Source organism: Myotis davidii, unplaced genomic scaffold (assembly GCF_000327345.1).
Source record: "Myotis davidii unplaced genomic scaffold, ASM32734v1 scaffold1019, whole genome shotgun sequence".
Classification (NCBI taxonomy): Eukaryota; Metazoa; Chordata; class Mammalia; order Chiroptera; family Vespertilionidae; genus Myotis; species Myotis davidii.
Window position 1 is genome coordinate 887,779 of NW_006291430.1, and position 18,944 is coordinate 906,722.

Sequence of the window (18,944 nt, forward strand, 5' to 3'; positions counted from 1 at the left end):
TCTTAATATCGACTTTTTATTTTTCAGATAAATTCAGTGTAGGTGCATCTTAGATAAATAATTTTACATAACATGTATACATTAAAGAATAAAGGCATTTTTCATCATCATATACTGTGTTTTGGTCGCTCAAATTAATTTTATTATTTCTTCAAGGTTCTTCACATACCTACACCTTAAGAGATATCAAGTAGGCATAACATGCTCTTAAAAAAATTAGGGTTGGCACGCAGAAGAATTTTGAGTCAGAGATTTTGCTGGTTTTGGCACGCACTCACACAAAGGTTGCTCACCCCTGGTATAGGCATTATAAACTCAGATGGGGTGGAATTTTACTGTCTGAAACCAAACCAGGTGAAGAAGGGAAACAGCTAGAACAGGCAAGTTTTGTTTCCTGGACGCCATGTTACCTTTACTAGACACCAACTCACCACCTGTGTTCACACGGTGCTGGGCGGGTTCCTCGGGGGCTGTCCTGACCTATGACTCAGTCGCTCTTTCTGTTAGTCTTGTGTCTGAGGCCAAGGTCATTGGACATACATGTCTGCAGGGGACAGAGCACTAGAGTGGGAGTCAGAGGCCATGGCCACTCCTTAGGGCTCCCCTCCTGAGATGAATATTCTGCGTGTTCTTGAGCCACTTCTGGGTAAATGGTCAAAGCAGTGTGACCCTCCATACATCGCTCCTCTCCATGTCTCAGCTTCCTCATATAAAATAAGTAAATAAGGGTATTGGGTAAGCTGTCCTTCCAACTCTGATGTCATTTCTGTTACTTCAAAGATGGAAATGAAGAGCTGGGAAAGGTGGCTTATCTAAGTTGACATGCCCGATGGACGCTGAGCGAAAGAACCCTGTGATGCCCGTTCTGGAGTCCAGTGTGGTCTTCATGTCACCATGTATCCCAAATGCCATAAGATAGTTAGACCTGTTCCTTTTTTAATTTATCTTTATTGTTGAAAGTATTACAGATGTCCCCTTTTTATCTCTGTTGTCCCCCTCCCCTCCACTTCTGACCCAGGCCTTCCAGCACTATTGTCTGTGTCCATGGGTTATGCATGTATACCAATACGTTCTTTGGTTAATCTCTTCCCATGGCCTCCCTCCCCTCTGAGATTCTACAGTCTGTTCCATGCTTCCATGTCTCTGGATCTATTTTGTCCATCAGTTTATTGTGTTCATTAGATTCCACATATGAACTCTGTATGGACACACACGCCTTTAGTTGTCATCTACCTGTCTGACAGTCTATTTTCCTGCTCACAGGCTAAAGGTACTGAGCAGATAGTCTATTAAGGGACTGAGATTGGCCTTGTCTGCCTGGCTCTACCTGCATGATGCCAGGCCCCAGTCGGAAGGGGCAGGAGGCTGCCCCCCACCTCTCCCTCTCTCCTCCTCATATCCATCAGCCCAATGCATTTCGCTTTCTGTTCCATCTCATTGGACACTCGATCAGGCCCTGAGATGTTGTCTGTCAGCCCCTGAGATACAGTCTGGATCTGCCAAAGCCTCTCACTCCTGGCAAGGGAGCCAAGGACACCATCACGGAGAGAAAAACAGGCAGATGGTTAGTGTAGCTCAATTTTGTTCAAATAGCGCCCCCCTGACTTCTCTTAGGGTGGCCTAGAGAAGAGGAGGGGAGAGGGAGGAGAAGGATGGACAAGGGGAGAGCTGTCCCCCTGCCTCTATCCTGGCAGGAGGTGTGTCCTTCTTGGTTAAGAATCCAGTGTTGATCCATCACAGTCTCATGAATCAGGCATGTACTTTTACAAGGAGCCATGCTGATCGTGTACTTTTACAAGGAGCCATGCAGGCCCCGGGGTGCCATCCTCGGCGTTTCTATGCTGGGAGCAGTGTCACTACAAGGGGCGGATCATGGTGACCGTCCTCAGGAAGTCTGAGCTCTTACCTCCTCTTTCCCGTGGGCACGGCGCTGTGGTCTATCTAGGAAGGTGCTGCTTCTGAGTGGCAGGTGTCCGACCCATGGTGTCAGGGAGGGGAAGGGAGCGCCACTCCCTGGTTCCCATGTACCTGTGTCGCTCAGTCAGCCCCACCAGGAGGCCACTTGTCAGGGGAGAAGAGCACCAGCCATTTGGTGCAATAGGGGCAAAGGAAGGAAAGAGGTGAGGGGTAGGGGGTGGGGGTGGTGGCATGGGCTCTAGGGGAGTAGAAAGGGGAGGGGCAGAGCTGCTGGAGCAAGAGGGGACCCGCCCCCTTCCAACCACAGGACCACAGCCTCAGAGATCATGGGAACCTTGGTCCTGAAGCTAGGCCAGCCCATTTGTTCCGCCCCACTTCTCAGGAGAGGAGAAACCAGTCATGCTATTGGTTTCCCCGCGCCTCTATTTTTATCCGGCGTAAACTGTGTTGATTTTTCAGCATTTCCTTATTTGTTATTATATTTGCCCTCCAGAGCTCTGGGAAAAAAAAGGCATCCGACTTCATTTCGCTTCTCCCCTCCTGATCCCGGGAAGATGAATAGGTCTGGGTGTGTGATGTCTGTGCTCACGGCTGCCTTCCCCCCTTTTTCTCTTCTTTATGCGGCCCCTCGGCCTCCCCAGCCCCCGCTCCCACCAGTATCTTTCCCTCGGAATCCGATCCTTGATTTTGCCTGGAGTGAGGCAGGGAGGTGGGGGAGTCCCCAGTCCCCTCAAACTCAGTCAGAAATATTAATGCCACCCCAGGCCCCGGGGTGCCATCCTCGGCGTTTTCTCTGCCTTGTCCAACTCGGTTTCAGAAGTTAAATGGCTTCTCTTCTGATATGAAAATTAATTTCTGGACAAAGAGAAATACGGCTGCACAGGGGCCCAATTTGTGTTGTCTCGCAGCACGGCTGTAATTACACTGTAGATCAAGCTGACTCCTCCGTTTCCACCGGCTTTTTCCCTCTCTGCTGTCCCCGAGGCTGCCCGGCTGGCCAGCAGCGGCTTTCATTAGCGGCCGGGTAGGGGAGAGCGATGGATGGGCTGCACTGGCCATCATTCCTGGGTCTCTCTCCTCAGCTTGCGTTTCTGGATGGACACGTGCAACCCAGACAAACGCAGGTGGGCCCCGGGGTGGGGTGAATGGCAGTGGCGATGGGCGGGACTCCCATCCTCTGGTCTGCAAACTGCCAGTCTCCGGCTCTGACATGTCAGCCAAGAGGGTCTGACACATGCCCCACGGCCTCTGCACATTCCCCTCACCCTCCCACCGCACAGAAGTCTGGGCGCACCTGCTAAAAATGGTCACTATTGGCATCAAGCTAAGAACTTGTGAAATAGGGCAGAACCAACGAGAAATTTTCCATGTAGCGAAAGGGAAGTGACTTTTATGCTGGATTCAATATTGTGCATCCTAGAGTATGTCCAGAAAAAACATGGCCTAACCAGTGGTCAGCAAACTGCGGCTCGCGAGCCACATGTGGCTCGCGAGCCGCAGTTTGCCAACCACTGGCCTAACCTCACACCCCAGCTCCCAGAGCGAGTTCTCCATCGTTTGCTGGTAAAATTACTCACCAGCACCTGTGGCCCTATGGGTGCCATCTGCTCTGCCAACAAACCATGTATTATTCTCCAAAGAAGCTCATCTGATTCTGACGCCTACAGGGCGAGTGTGCACTCTTTGTTCACAAATGGGGCCAGCATCACTTCACGTGTTGGGTGCAGTGCTTTGGGTGTGGAGAGAGGAGTGTGCACACACACACTCCACAGGTTAGAGTCAGCCTGGGAGGTGCGGACACTCCCATCAAAGGAGCGAAAGCTAAAGAATGCGATTCCGTGTTCTCTCCGACTGAACTGGGCGCCAAGGGATGTGGGCCAAACCCCTGCTGCCCCCACTGACCCGCGGGCCATTGATCTCATTGCTGCATCTGCCCATTGAGGTTTGGGTCTCTCCACACGGGGCTCCAGCAGTTCAGAGATGGTGGAGCTTCAGTGTCTGGGAGGAGTAAAAGTTCTCTCTCACACCCCATCCCCACAATTCTTTTTCAAAGGACCAATATTCATAGGGTCTTGACTGCTTTTGAGAAGTTAAAAAAAAAGTTTGCTTTGTTACAAAGGATAAAAACAAAAAGTGTGTTTGGGAATCAAGCATTTTGAGGTTCAAATTCAAAACGTATTACTATGGATGAGCTATTTGACCCCTTGGGATGTCATTTTCCCCAAATCTGAAAAGTGGGAATAATAATACCTCCCCTACATCAATGCTCTTTCAACAAGGAGAGCAAATGGTCATTGTGTCTGAGCTGCTGGATGGCCTATGACAAACCTCTCATCACACACACGGGCCTCAGCTTGCTTTCCTTTGCCTGTTATCCTGTCCTTGGTGATGCCTACGGAGGCCTTTGACAATCAGCACAGCTCAGCGCCAGGTTCTGACACCTGCCAAGCCACAGGGCAAGCTGTCACTGGCTTCCGGGACAGAGATGAGACGCAGGGGTCCCATGCAGCCTCCGGTCCTGGTTAGAGCAGAGGTTCGCCAGCGGGAGAGGAGGACTGTTACTGTGTTATGACCAGCCCCGGGTGGGGAAGTCCAGGTGCCAAAGGCTGCCTGGGGTTCTCATTTCTCTCCACCCTTCAAATAGAGTCAGAGGCAGAATATCTGGCTGAAGTGAAGACCCTGCAAGAACCATGCGTGAGGGGCTCAGATGAAAAGGAAACACTAGTAATGGGTAGGAGCCTCCAGGCCTAGCGTCTGAGACCCAGGAGTGGGACTGACTATCTGACCTGTGGTTTCATGGGAACAGAGACATGGTTTGGGAGTCAAGTGTGTGTTTGAAGCCTCGCTTTGATGTGTGACAGCAGAATGCTGAGTAATTACCTTTGTCACTGGCCCTCAGTTTCCCCCCGTCTGTTGCAGCAGTAGATACCACCCCGACCGCTCACGGGGCTGTGCCGTGTGGCTGTGCAAACCTCAGCCCTGTGTCTGTCTCTGGGTCTCCAGGAAAGCTGCTCACCTAGGGACACCTCAGTTTCCACATGTGGGAAAGGAGGAAGACATATTGCCCGTCTCAGGGGCGTCCTGAGGATCAAATGACAGGAGGCCCACAGTACCTGCCGTAATGAATACTCAGCAGGCATCTCCCTTTTCACTAATAGGTGGCTATTATTAACAGTTTCATTATTTTATGATGGTCACTTATTACGCACAAAAAAAGATAGTTTGTACCTACTCTGTAGACTAGACTTGGGCGCTAATGAAGCCACCTGTATGTTTTAAATGGCTTATATTAAAATCCCTAGAAATTTTTCATTTTCTGAAAAATACGTTTGATTCTAGAATTTCCTTCCATGATTTATATCCTCTATCCCTCTCTCTCTTTCTCTTTCTCTCTCTTACCTCTCTCTTTTACACACCTCTCTCTCTCTCTCTCTCTCTCTCTCTCTCTCTCTCTCTCTCTCTCTCTCTCTCCCTCTCTTTCTCTCTCTCTCCCTCTTGCACTAAAACAGAGCTGCAGGCAGTCAATTTCAAGTCAGTGGGCTGTGAAAAGCAGCTAGAATAATAGTTGATTGACCCTGACTGTGGCAGCTGGAACTGAGGGCAGGCCAGGCTCTGCTGGAATATAATCGTCATAATGGATGTTTCGTCGTCTTTGATCATTTCCATGACCTTTAAGACACGGGATGTTTGCAGGGAACCGGGTGAGCACTGCTAGAGGACCCCCATCCAGGGGAGACAGCCTAGCCCAGGGAGGGCTGGGCCTGGGTGGGAAGCACACAGGTGACTGATGGCGAGGGTGCGCTCACCTGTGGGTGTGGGCTCTCCATCACTGCGGAGGATGAATGTGTGAGCTCTGAGGAGGTAGTGCATTTCACAGTGATGCGAATCCCTAATTTCAAATATACCAGGGCCACACAAATATGTTCCATCTTTAGAATCTGGGATTTTGCTCCTGAATACTGACCTGCCTTCTTCATTCATGGAGGTGATCACAGACTTGGTGATGAAAACATAATTAGAAAGCAAACAGATATTTAAGCTAACTTAATATTTCAGTATTGTGAACAGCTTGTTGGCAAGTGGAATTACAAATAGACAATAGTGGAAAGGCAAGACTAAGAAACTCAAAGAGAAAGTGGAGAGCATGGAGAAGTTAATGATAGCCCAGACTGCCTAACTTGTGGGTTAAATGTAGCAAAACAAAATTAGAATTTAGAGTCAACTAATCTTAGCTATAATAATACAAGAGTAATATGCTAATTAGACCGGATGTCTTCCAGATGTCATTCCGGACATCCTTCCTGACCAAGCCGGGGTGGAGAGAAGCCAGCCCGGGTCCTGGGTGCCTGCAGGTGGCTGGAGGATGGAAGCCCAGGTCCCAGGTGCCAGAGGGAAGCCGGTGCTGGCGGCCGGGGAAGGAAGGCCTACTCTTGCACGAATTTTCGTGCATCAGGCCTCTAGTAAATTTAATAAAGACACTCAACATATGTAAATTCTGGGAGAAATTTTGTGGTGACCTTGAGAAAACATTTCTGAATAATAGCATGCTACCTCATTCTATAAGCTACCGCTTGCTTGGTTGTTTTTAGATTTATTCATTTTGTGATCATTCGGTTCAACTATTTATATTGAGAAAAACACTATGTAAATGATTTTTTTTTTCTTTTTGAAACAAAACACTAAAACAACCAAAGAGCGCATGAGTATCTTTGGGTGTCTGTAATCTAAATTATGGTATAGTTTTTCTCTGGAGCTAGAGAAATAACCTATGTGAATTACACAGAAATTGTGATTTTAGCCAAGCTGTTTCCAATATTTGATAAAATGGCACTTAAATCAATTTAACCATGTTGTGAGCTCGGGGTAAAATATGTGCGAGGGGGAGCATACATTATTTACTTTCATTTAATTTATTTCCATTTAAAGCAGGGGAGCTCGTGGTAAACAGACTGGTCCGCTAGAAAACAATGGAAGTAGAATTGATTGCTTTGGGAGAAATAGAAAGAAAGAACCATGTATTCAAGTAGCATAGAATCTAGGTGACGGGTGAGGACAGAGAAATGAAATAATAGTTTGTTTTTCATGGCAACAATTCAGCAAGCGTGCACATGAAATCTGTATGAACCGCATGCCTACGTGCCGCCTGGGTCCTGGGGAGGCGTGCCCACAGGCATCTCTGAGGGATGACACAGGCTGATAGACTCAAGTTGACTTTTTCAATGTCAGTGCATTTACAAGAAACCCTCTGAGGGCTTTAGCTTTTTGCTTGATGGTTCAGTGCAATTATTGCAAGAGGGGAGTTCAGAGAACATATCTTTGTCTCCTTTTCTTTCCTCTTATAAAGTGATCAGTGGTTTCAACTAAATTTTTCCTAGCTGAGACTTGGTGGTAATCTCCCAGGCCTGGGCCTATGTTTTCCACTTAACAAGTTGTTTCTTTATTTCTTTATCGATAAGCCTTTCCTAATTGTGTGTTTCACTGGTTATTATTAACAAGGTGTTTTTGTTTTGTTTTTTAAATTCTAAAAATAATAACTCTTGGTTAGGATATATCCATTCTGATATCTGGTGGTTATTGAAGAACTAATTTTGATAGAGATAAAATTGAAGAAGAACATAAAATGTAAAGGCCATAGTATGATGTTTTTCCATTTACAAAAATTTTCTTAAAAAATAAAGATGTTGTTTTCCAGAAATGAGATGTGGCAAAACAAGGTAAAACCAAACAAGATACAATGCTAATCCTTCATGGGCTCTTCCTCAGAGGGGTAATTTGCTATGTAGGTTTTAAATTAATTAAGGATCATGGAACAGTTACATTGAATTGCCATGTTCAGAGTCCCTACTAAGTGTTCCATCAGAATGAAGGCATATCAGATTGATGACTTACCCCAGTCTTCAAATATATTTTATTTGCAAGCCACTGCACCTTCGAGAATTTTCCCTCTACATTTCAAGGAGAACAAGCAAAAAGACTGGGACATAGTGGAAACAGATGTTCTTATTTTTCTGAGAATGTGTACATCCCTCGTCATGGTCCAGATAAAGTAGGGCTTTGTGTAGAATAAACATGTCAAATTCGCCGCCTACCGGCCACATGCCTCGTTTATTTGGCCCGTGTTAGCCTTTGAGTTTGACGTGCTTGGGGCAGAGCTGTTGTATCCAGGGCGATGCCCCAATACTGAGAGTGTTCTTCCGTCTGGATTGGTCATCCCCACACTCAGACCAAATGGACCCTGTGGTCATTCCTACTTCCCTCATGGCATATTCTGTCTCTAATAATCTGCCAGCATCTGATTGGTTCTTAGATTGAAAACTACATGTTTTTGTTTACGCTTAGAAACTCTTAACATTCTGAAATTAGCCCGTATCTCAGAAGCAGGTCCTATTGTGCTTCCTACTTTGAAGATACTGACGTTTCTGTCACTTGAAGCAAATTCCGTCACCTTCCCTGATGTCCCCCTTCTGTGAATCAGAAGTAATTTAATTATTTCTTAACTGTAAGGAGCCACTGAGAGGATTGATTTGTTAATGTTTGTAAACTACTTTAGGTATGTGAAGTGCTAAGTATTATTAAATTCCATACCAATAAAACTGCAATCCGGAACCTAAAGGGAATGAATAATTGACTTTCTTCTTATGAGTTTATAATACTTTAGCAAATTTACCAAAAAAGGTGTTTTTTCCCCCATCTAAATCTATATAGAGATGATGTTTGTAATACAGAACATGCAAATCAACCCCTTCTTCCTACTCAATAAAAACATGAAAGAACTGACTACCATTAGAAGCAAACTAAGCTGTCCTGGGGGAAAGTTAGCTCCCGATGTCAAACATTGCTGGCAATTTCCCCTCCACGCAGCCTGCAGACAGCCTGTGGAGAAGGTAAGAGGCATCCAGAAGTCTATTAAGGAATCCGATATGGATTAGACAATGAAATGCTAAAAACCAAGACTTCTCTAACTGGGTTGTTTTCTGGACTCTGACACAATTGGGTAGATAAACACAACAGATTTGCCCTTAAGCCCAACTTCTTCTGGACACAGGAATTGAGTATGAAACTGGTTAGCCCAAGACACTCAGATCCGGCTATCCTTTGTTCCTCTGACGTCATTGTAGGGCGGTGCGTCACGCCCAGCATTGACGTCATGCCCGGATTGCTGGAAAGCTCACACATCAGACCGCCTGGGCTACGGGCTACACGTGTGCTTATCTCCTGGGCGGATGCACACACGTTGCCTACTGACCCAGCGTATTCATGTCTCTGCAGCACACAGATCTATTCATATGAGCACAACCCACAGCTGCACACTCTCCAGGAGGAGGCAGATAGCACGCTCAGTGCCCATCTTGATCTGGGAAATTATACCAACCAATTACTATAACAAAGACTTGACAATATGCCCAGTGATGACTCAGCTGAAGCCACGCCCTCTATTCATAAGGGGGCGCTCCTCTCTAGACAGTCCCTGGCACACAGCCCCGGGCACTGCCACGGGGTGGTGCCCACTTACTCTCTAGTTGATGATGCTGCTAGAAGCCGCTTTGTGGAGTTACAGCCTTGGGTGACAATGATCATTGCTTGTGTCATAGCAGCTGTATTTCCTGGAGCTGTTCCTATAGGATTTGAAGGATTCCTAAAGGGAACAGAGGGTCAGTTCTGGGGATTAGGTGGCCTTGGGTGGGGTGAGGGGAGGGTTGGGGGTAGAGGGAGCCTGGGCCAGGTCAGTTAAGGGCTCGGCCCCTCAGGCTCCCACTCTTTTAAATCAAGAGAGTTATTCAAGCTACAACTACCTTCCAGGATAAGGCCAAATATGATGGAATGACTGTGAAGGTGTCAGAAATTCGAAAGCTCTAGGAAAATACAGTTGGTGGCTGAGAAGCACTATGTCTGCTAGAACCAGAGCCTTCACCCGGCTTAACCATGCCTTGGGCGCCATGGCTCCATCCTAAGGTTCCCTAGAAGACCTCTAGTCCCTACAGAGAAGGAGTACATCGGTTGCACTGAAGTAAACTCCCCCAGGGGGCAGAAGAAGCCCTACGTTCTGTCCTTGTTGAATTTCACCAAAGGAAGCATTTCAAGGGAGTGTGCTCATTCTCTGATCTGTGCCCTCTCTGCTGGGCCCCTAAGCCCTGGGCTTCGGGGTGCAGAGGACAGAGCACTGCGGGGAGCTGTGAGGGATGGGCCCCTCCACCATGTTCTGTGCTTACCCATCAGCCAACGTTTCCGCTGCCCTCCCTTTAGGAGTCTTCATACTCTCCTGCTCCTATGGGTAATCGGAAGGCCCAGGTAAGTAGAGACAGTGAGAATCCAAAAAAACTTCCCTCAGAAGGTGACTTTCAGGGTTGGCGAGATTTAATTTATGTCTCTGTGGCAACCATTGGGGACGGACATCTTTCACAGAGCTCCTTGGACAGGATGGGGACAAGTGAAACATTGCCCACTGGGGAGCTCGTGGTTGACTTGTATGTGGGCTGTGATGGAGCCCGTCGGCGTGGTGACAGTTTTACAGGGAGGGGGAGGGGGCTGCGGAGAGCAAGAAGACGATGCCCATGAGTGTGTTTCTTCCTCGGGCGCCAGCCTCTTTCTGTGCCTTCCTGATCCTCACGGTGTAATTTCCAGATCAGGATGAGCACTGAGCGTGCTGTCTGTCTCCTGCTGGACACTTTGCAGTTGTGGGTTTTGCTCGGATGGACAGAACTGTGCGTATGCAGAGACATTAATAAGCCTGAGCGTGTAATCACCTTTGTCTTCAATGGAGCTCGGAGTGTTACAAAGGCTCATTGCTTTTCCCCCTGCTTCAGACACTGAGAACTTAAAATCCTCTTTCATGAGGTTAGCGTCCCTTCAGAAAAACAATGACAATGATATCAACAAATCACTGTGACAAAGACTCAACAATATGTCCAGAGAGGACTCAGAGGACTGAGGTCTTAAGTTCTGATTCGACCACTCACTGACGCTCTCTAGTCGTTGTAGCCAAGTCACTTAATCTTAGAAGCTCAGTTTTGTTACCTGTGAAATTTGGGTAAAATTATCCAACCTGCTGTACAAATATGCGATGATTGTTATAAACATTTCCTGGAAGCCACTGCATCCTTGAGGAGCAGTTTACTTTTTGATATAAATATGCCAGAGGGAAACTAAGGCACAGATGGAAAATGGACTTTTTCTCACTGCAATCTATAAACTAACAGCTCCCCAAACTATTAATGCAGTCAAAACTCCTATGAGCTCAGAACTCCTGCATCAGGACGCTGGCTGCATAACTTACAGGCGCCCAACCTCAGCATCTCCTCTGAGATTTCCCTGCAGACCTTCCCCTCCCCCTGGGTTCCCGTTGCTGACACTTACATGGGTGCCGGGGACTGGACCACGGCCTGGTTTCCACTTCCCTGGGAGAGGCAGGCCTGGCTGAGCCCTTGCTTGTACTTCCTTCCCCTTTCTCACATCCATCTTGCTACTGATATCCCAGCAAAGCCCCTCTGGTGTTTCCACTAAAGGCAATTGCTTTCTTCGTGGGCTCTCCAACTCCAGTCTCCCCTCCCCCCACCCCAAAGTTATCTTCCACCATCTTGCCAGAGCTATGGATATAACATGCAAGAGAAACCGTATCACTCCTGATGTAAAGCCCCCAGTGAGTGCCCACAGGCTGCGGATCATCTCAAGCTTCTTCAGGATAAAGAGGCTCTTTGTCATAGAACCCTTCAACCACCAACCTACCTCCAGACCTACCTCTCATTCCAACTCCTAGTAACACCAAGTCATTTTCCCGAAAACCCATGAAACGCTCTTGTCTGTGCCTTTGGCATTCCCTTCCCTTTGCATAAGGTCCCTCCCTGTTTCCTCATCTGGCAAGCCCTCCCGCCTTCCCCCTGCCCCCTGCAAGGACATGGTGGTGACTGTGTCACTGTGACTGATGGTGAGCGCCCCACTGTGTTTGCCTCTGTCAGCTCTCATGGTGACTGTAGTCTGACCTGGTACATCTTTCTTAGCAGAATCCATTGATTGGGTTCAAAAAGTTCCAATGCTACTGTGGATATGAAATCATGGTGCCCTGGGTTCAATCATGGTTCAATCCTATAGGACAGCGGTTCTCAACCTGTGGGTCGTGACCCCTTTGGCGGTCGAATGACCCTTTCACAGGGGTCGCCTAAGACCATGCTGCATATCAGGTATTTACATTATGACGCATAACAGTAGCAACATTACAGTTATGAAGTAGCAACGAAAATAATTTTATGGTTGGGTCACAACATGAGGAACTGTATTTGAAGGGCCAGAAGGTTGAGAACCACTGCTATAGGAGAATATGTGTTTGGTCATGTAGCCACTCAGCTGTCTTTGCTAAGGGGTTTTTAATGTGCCAGGCACTGTAGTAGATTCTAGGCAACACCCCGGTGAAAGGATTCCTGGTCAGGTGTGCAGACTTCCCCGTGGTCCCCGGTAGCAGGGACAGTTCTGAGAATAGACTAGAGCAGCAGAGAATGTTTCTTGCCAGCAGGGGTCACTGCAGCTATCCAGACACCCAGACAGCTCCCATGAAGAGGCATTAGACTCTCTGTCTTGAATTAATACCACTCTAAACGTTTCCTATTTATATGTGAAAATTCACATCTCTTTCTGTTTGGGGACCAGGCTAGATCTATTCATTCTCCTTTAATGGCTTTGTAAACACTCTGGCTTCTGTGACCTGCTCCCCCTCCCCCCTCTCTCCCTGTATCCATTTATTGCCTCTTACTACATGGAGTGAGGAGTGATTTTTATTTTGATTGTATTCGTTTCCCATAAGGAGAGAGGCTCTGACTGAATAGTACATCGGTTCCAATGACTTTCTGTTTTAAGAATGTTCCCAGAGGGGTGCAATTCTTTTAATTTATTTAATCCGATGTGCTTTTGCAGAATCACTCTCCCCTGCAAAACAGATGGGAGGGGACTGTGCCACTACCTCTTTCTCTCTCTCCCTCTCTCCCTCTCTCCCTCTCTCCCTCTCTTCCTCTCTCTCTCCCGCCCCCCAGCCCTCTCCTGGTGACATGGGCTTCCTACATGAGTGGGACGTGTCCTGTGGGGCTGTGTTGGGCCACAGTGCAATGCGGAAGTGCTTCTCGAGCAGTGGGGTCCTTGACATCCGGGACCTTGGCTCTGCTCTTCCCTTGGGCCTGCCTCCTTGGCCTGCATCCTAAAGTAGGAACAAGGACACAGAGCAGCGCATGTCCTCAGCACTTAGAGCCACGGCCATTGCCTAGGAAGCATAACCTCTAGGCAATATAACAGATCAACAGTCAAAGCAGGAGTGGGCGCTGGAGAAGGTGGAATAGACACAGTCAACTTCATTTCCCCACGAAAGCTATTTCTGAATAAACTCACCATCAACAGCCATAAAGTCATCAGGAGCATGGGCTGACAGGTCACATGGCCCTGGGCTTGGGTCCTGGTTTGACCACTTCCTGAGACTGTGACCTTGGGCAAACTGACATGTTTAAGCCCCAGATTCCGAGCATATCATAAAGGAAGGACAATATTACCCACCTCCCAGGGCTTCTCTGCGGGGAAGTGACATAGAACTTGCAAATTGCTCAGCCCTGTGTCTGGCAGTAAGCATGCAGGTTATGCTCACATGTACAGAATGAACACTATAGGGAAATCATTCTTCTTGTTGGGGATGTGTCTGTTCTAGCACTTACATCTCTGCATCGTCATTGCTTTACATGCAGGACCACTTGACACTTGACTTTCTGCTTCCAGCTCTATAGGGCAGACAGAGGCTGAGTCATTGGTGGTCTCTATGTTGTTTTATTTAGGCAGGTTCTGTCACAGAATCGCAGCCCCGTGACTGCCCAATGTAAAGAAAGCTAGTAAGCTGTCCGTGACTGAAGGTCCGACTCCGGTGGCCTTAGGTGACAATCTGTTTACATGTGACACAGATGAAGCGCCAATTACCTTAATGTCTGTCCCTGTTTTTCTCAAACTTTGTCTTTCAGAATACCTACGTTGCATTCCTTTTTGAGAGAAACGTCTTTTTCTTTCATTCATGACCTAGGCATTGCCAACTTCGTCCAAGGCTATTGTACATGGTTGTTCAAACTGGACAGTAGTCAATCTGCACTTCTGTATGTGGTGGCCCTGAGTTTCCCTCAGTGTCCAGTTACAGGGAGACCCCAATGACATTACACTAAGCACCATGCACATGGCCACATACAGTGTATTTTTACTGTCTTTATTTTCACACTCCAGAAAAATGTTACTCTGGCAACAAGACTATCACCTCCTTCCCTGTAGTTGTCACTCAAGCTTTCTGTACAAGTTGCTGTGACAATTACAGGGCTCCTAGTCCTGCTCCCCCTCTACGTTCCCCACCCTCTGTTGGGTACCTCCATCAACTTAGCTGCTCAGGGAAGAGGCCCAGTAACCTCTTGACACTCCCTTTTCTACAGTCCTGTCACCTAAGTCATCACCAGATCTTGTGGATGTCACCTCAAAATTCATCTCGAACTCTTGCATTTCTACTTGTTCCTCCAAGGCCACACCTCATTCCCCTGCTTAACCGTTTGACTGCTAAGGAGCGCTATCGCGCTCTTCTTATTAAAAACAAATTTATGGCCGAAACCGGTTTGGCTCAGTGGATAGAGCGTCAGCCTGCGGACTGAAAGGTCCCAGGTTCGATTCCAGTCAAGGGCATGTACCTGGGTTGCGGGCACATCCCCAGTAGGAGATGTGCAGGAGGCAGCTGATCGATGTTTCTCTCTCATCGATATTTCTAGCTCTCTATCTCTCTCCCTTCCTCTCTGTAAAAAATCAATAAAATATATTTAAAAAAAAACAAATTTATGTAAACAATTGGTATTTTTTAATTTTTGTTGTTGCAAAGCAAAACAAGTGAGTTTATTGTATAAAAAGTGTTTTACATTTTTTCCCATACACACGCAATTAGTGCCGCAGTTTTGGCATATGTCCGAAAAAATACGTCAGCAGCCAAACGGTTAAACCACAGCTGTAGCCACTGACTGGCATCTCCATCTCAGCCTCATTCAAATCATTCTCATCCCTGGAGTCTGGGTGACATTTTGGGACTGTAACTTCCTTATCCTACATGCACTTACCTACCAGTGAATTTCCATTCCACTTAGAATCAATCCTAAATGCTTTCCATAATCTGGAGTGCTCTAATGCTTCCAGCCTTGCCCACCTCTGCATCTCATTACGTGCCTTTCTCCCCAGCCTCAGTATTCTCAACTCTACGGCTCTTCTTCAGTACTGAGGTAAAAATGTGGCTCCATCCCATCTTCACACATGTCTTTTCTCCTATCGGTAAGAATCCTCCCCTCCCCTTCCTCATTGCCTCCCTAATTCCTACTCACCCTACAGGGTATTTCAAATGTTCTTCTTCTAAGAAGGCTCATCTTTCACCTCCTAGTCTGAATTCGGTGGCCTCTATTATTTTCTCTTGGTGTGCTTTATTTATATTTCTCATGATACTTGTCACCATTTATATTCGTGTGTGTGTGCGCGCGCCCACGGTTAATACTTGGTTCAAACTCTGTACCTGGTAGGGATCATGTTTGTTATTTTTCATTTTATATTCAGTACCTGTAGCATAGTATTTGACCAAAAAGAAAAAAAAACATAGGTGCTAAAAAACTGCTTAATGAAAGAAGCCAACATTTTTTCCTGAATATTTTAAACTCAATTGACCTCAAGGAAATGCAAACCATCCCCACTATGAAATAGAACTACACAACACTTATAATGACCAATATTTTAAAAGCCTGACCAGCCCAGCCAGTATTGCTCAGTGGTTGAGCATCAACTATGAACCAGGAGGTTATGGTTTGATTCCCTGTCAGGGCATGTGTCTGGGTTGTGAGCTCCATCCTCAGTGGGGGGCCTATAGGAGGCAGCCAATTAATAATTCTTTCTCACCATCAATGTTTCTATCTCTCCCTCTCCCTTCCTCTCTGAAATCAATAAAGGTATAAAAATTAATAAATAAAAAGAGTGACCATGATAACCAAGTTTTAGCCAAAATGTGGGGCATAGGAACTAACATACACTGCTGGTAGGAAAGAAAAATACTAGAACTACTTTGAAAAGAGTATAACAGTTCTTTATAAAGTTAAACTTGTATCTACCACAAGACCCAGCCATTACACTCCTTGGCATTTATCTAAGAGAAATAGTCATATGTCTATACAAAGGCTTGTACACATATGTTAGAGCATGTTACAATCTATGTCCTTCAGTGAAAGAATGAATACACAAATTATGGTAAATTCATGTAATGGAACATGACTCAGCAATAAGTAGGAATGGACTATTAATATATGCAACGATATTGGTGAATCTCAAACAATGATTCGGAACAAGAGGAGACGAATACAGAAGACTGTAGATGGTGCAGTCTGTGTTTCCATTTATATGGAATTCTAGGAAAACAAAACTAATCTACAGTGACAGAAAGCAGAGCAGCTGTTGCCTGGGACTGGAGGGGAATTCAGATTTTTTGCACAGGATATGAGGTAGCTTTTTGGAGTGATAAAATGCTCTCTGTCTTGACTGGGGTGGTAGTTACACAGATGTATATATTCATCAAAATTCATGAGACACATTCCTGAATGGATATTTTATTGCATGTATGTATACATATATACAAATGAATGTACATGTACAATACCTTGATAATGTTGGACTTAAAAGTTCAGTTGGACACATTAGGAAACATCAGATTTAAATGGTCACATATAGAGGATTCACTCTTGACCTAGGAGGAACCTCTGTTACCCCAGGAAGTGGAGACTATCAATGATGCAGAGGAGAGAGCAAATTAAATTTTGCTCAATAGCATTTTTAGTTTGTCACAACAAAATGAAGCTGGAGACTCAAGGCATTAAGATTCAGATGGACTACATTTAGCATTGCCAGAAAAAAAATATGAGATGACCAGCTAAATTTCCATTTATAATATACAACAAATACTTTTAATATAAGTATGCCCTATGCAATATTCGGGGCATGCTTACGCTAAGAAAATTATTTTTTGTTCATCTGAAATTCAAATTTAACTGGTTGCCCTGTATTTTTATTTGGTAAACCTGGCAACTCTTCCAGCATACCATCTTCTCATCAGAATGTTTGAACTCCATGTGGAAAGATTTTTTTTAACATTAACATGTTCTGCATTTTATAATGCTGCTCCTACGGAAAATTGGAATCAACGCTATACAGTGAAATATTGTGGATTTTGTAGTGAGTCAGACCTTGACTCTAATCCCAGCTTTGCATCCTGTCTCATTTTGAGAGTTTGGCCAAGATATTTAACATTTCTTCAAAATGAGGATAATAACATCTAACTCCTTGCCTATTTGAAGGGGGGTGACAATAGAAGGAGTTATTTGTCACCCCAAATCCAGAGGACTGTGTTTCCTTTCTCTCTGCTGCCTACTTAGAGCAGCAAAAGCCAGTGTCCCAACTTTCAGAAACAGACACGTAGTACCTGGGCAGGAGGCAAGATCAGTTGATTGTCGGCAACAACCCTCGTTCTAAAAGGGATGGCTACCACCACCAGTGAGGAGGTAGTGTCGTAGCAGTGGTGGTAGGAATGGACTAAGATGCCACTTTCAGTGTCTGCTAATGCTTCTTGAGAGGCGGAAGGAGGAAAACATTGAAGAGGAATAGGGAGAGGTCTTGATGTCCTCTGGAAAAACTGCGGAGGGGGGTGTGGAGAGGAGCTCTTCTCATGTCAAAGAATTACTACAATAGTGAATTATTTTCTCTCAGGAAGAGCAAAGGAAAGGATGTTTTAGGGGAATAATGAAAACTGCTTACTCCCCTGACTTACTTTACCTGACAATAACACATAGACCTGAGGGCACTTGGTGAAATTTATAGCCCGTCAATTCCTCGCCATTAAGAGGTAATGCTTCTTTATCTGCTGTGCAGTTGACTGCTGTGGGAGGTCGGTGAAGCAGAACCTGGGGCTATGTTCAAGAAGGGGACCCTGCAACTTTATGATCCATAAAATCTTGCCTGGTAAGGCCACTTGGAGCAGGGACATCAGATGCCACCTGGGAGCTCAGAGTGACAGCTGATGCCTTCAGCTAGAGCAGACTGTCTTTGGGCCACCTATTCTAGTTGAGTATCTTCTTTAACCTTAGTCCTTGGCACTGGGGACATCTTTCTTTGACCTTTTCTTTGACCTTCCTTTGAGCCTGGTTGACACTTCCTCTGGTCGCTAATCTATAGGCTGCCTCCTCATCTCCTCTTTCACTCATCCAGCAGCTTCATATCTAGTTCCCACTATGAAATGCCCTCTGTTGGAGCCCATTATGCATGCAGCCTGCCGGACTGGCCCCTGACCAGTGCACGTGGACACATCATTCCTCAGGGATCTCTGCCTGTCACACACTACCTTAATTAATTCAACATGGTCTGTGCAGTTGCATGGTTAAGGCAAACTTGAATGGAAGAAGATTTGAGAACTGACTCTCTTCCTGCCCTGGGGACCCATTTTCAGGGATGCACTGTTCCCAGTCAATGCGATGTCTCTAGGGAGATGGGGGCAATGCCAGCACTTCTGCCTGTGTGACAGGAAGTTCAACCATCAGGTGGCCATTGCTGCTCTGCTTGATGTTTTGTTTTCTTTGGAGAAGATTATCCCTAAGATATTCATGCAAAATCGGGATTTAGAGTAATGGCATTTCTTACAGAGAATCTTAACCAAAGGAGGGGCATCAGGACATAGATTAGTAAAAATGTACCAAAGTTGAAAAAAGAAACCCCTCTTGCCCTGGCTGGTTTGGCTCAGTGGATAGAGTGTCTGCCTGAGGACTGAAGGGTCCCTGGTTTGATTCCAGTCAAGGGCACATGCCTGGGTTGTAGGCTCAAACCCCAATAGGGGGCGTGCAGGAGGCAGCAATGAATGATGATCCTCTCTCATCATTAATGTTTCTCTCTCTCTCTCTCTCTCTCTCTCTCTCTCCCTCCCTCTCTGAAATCAATAAAAATGTACTAAGAAAAAAAAAGCCCACCTT

The 18,944-nt window shown here is 46.1% G+C and overlaps 1 long non-coding RNA gene across 1 annotated transcript; it reads left to right on the forward strand.

Moving 5' to 3' along the window:
- The first annotated feature begins 229 nt into the window (after positions 1-229).
- On the forward strand, positions 230-11,082 carry LOC107183229. Its single transcript, XR_001514025.1, has 3 exons — positions 230-298; positions 9,800-9,805; positions 11,072-11,082. It is a non-coding gene; the product is annotated as an uncharacterized LOC107183229 (long non-coding RNA).
- Positions 11,083-18,944: the final 7,862 nt, after the last annotated feature.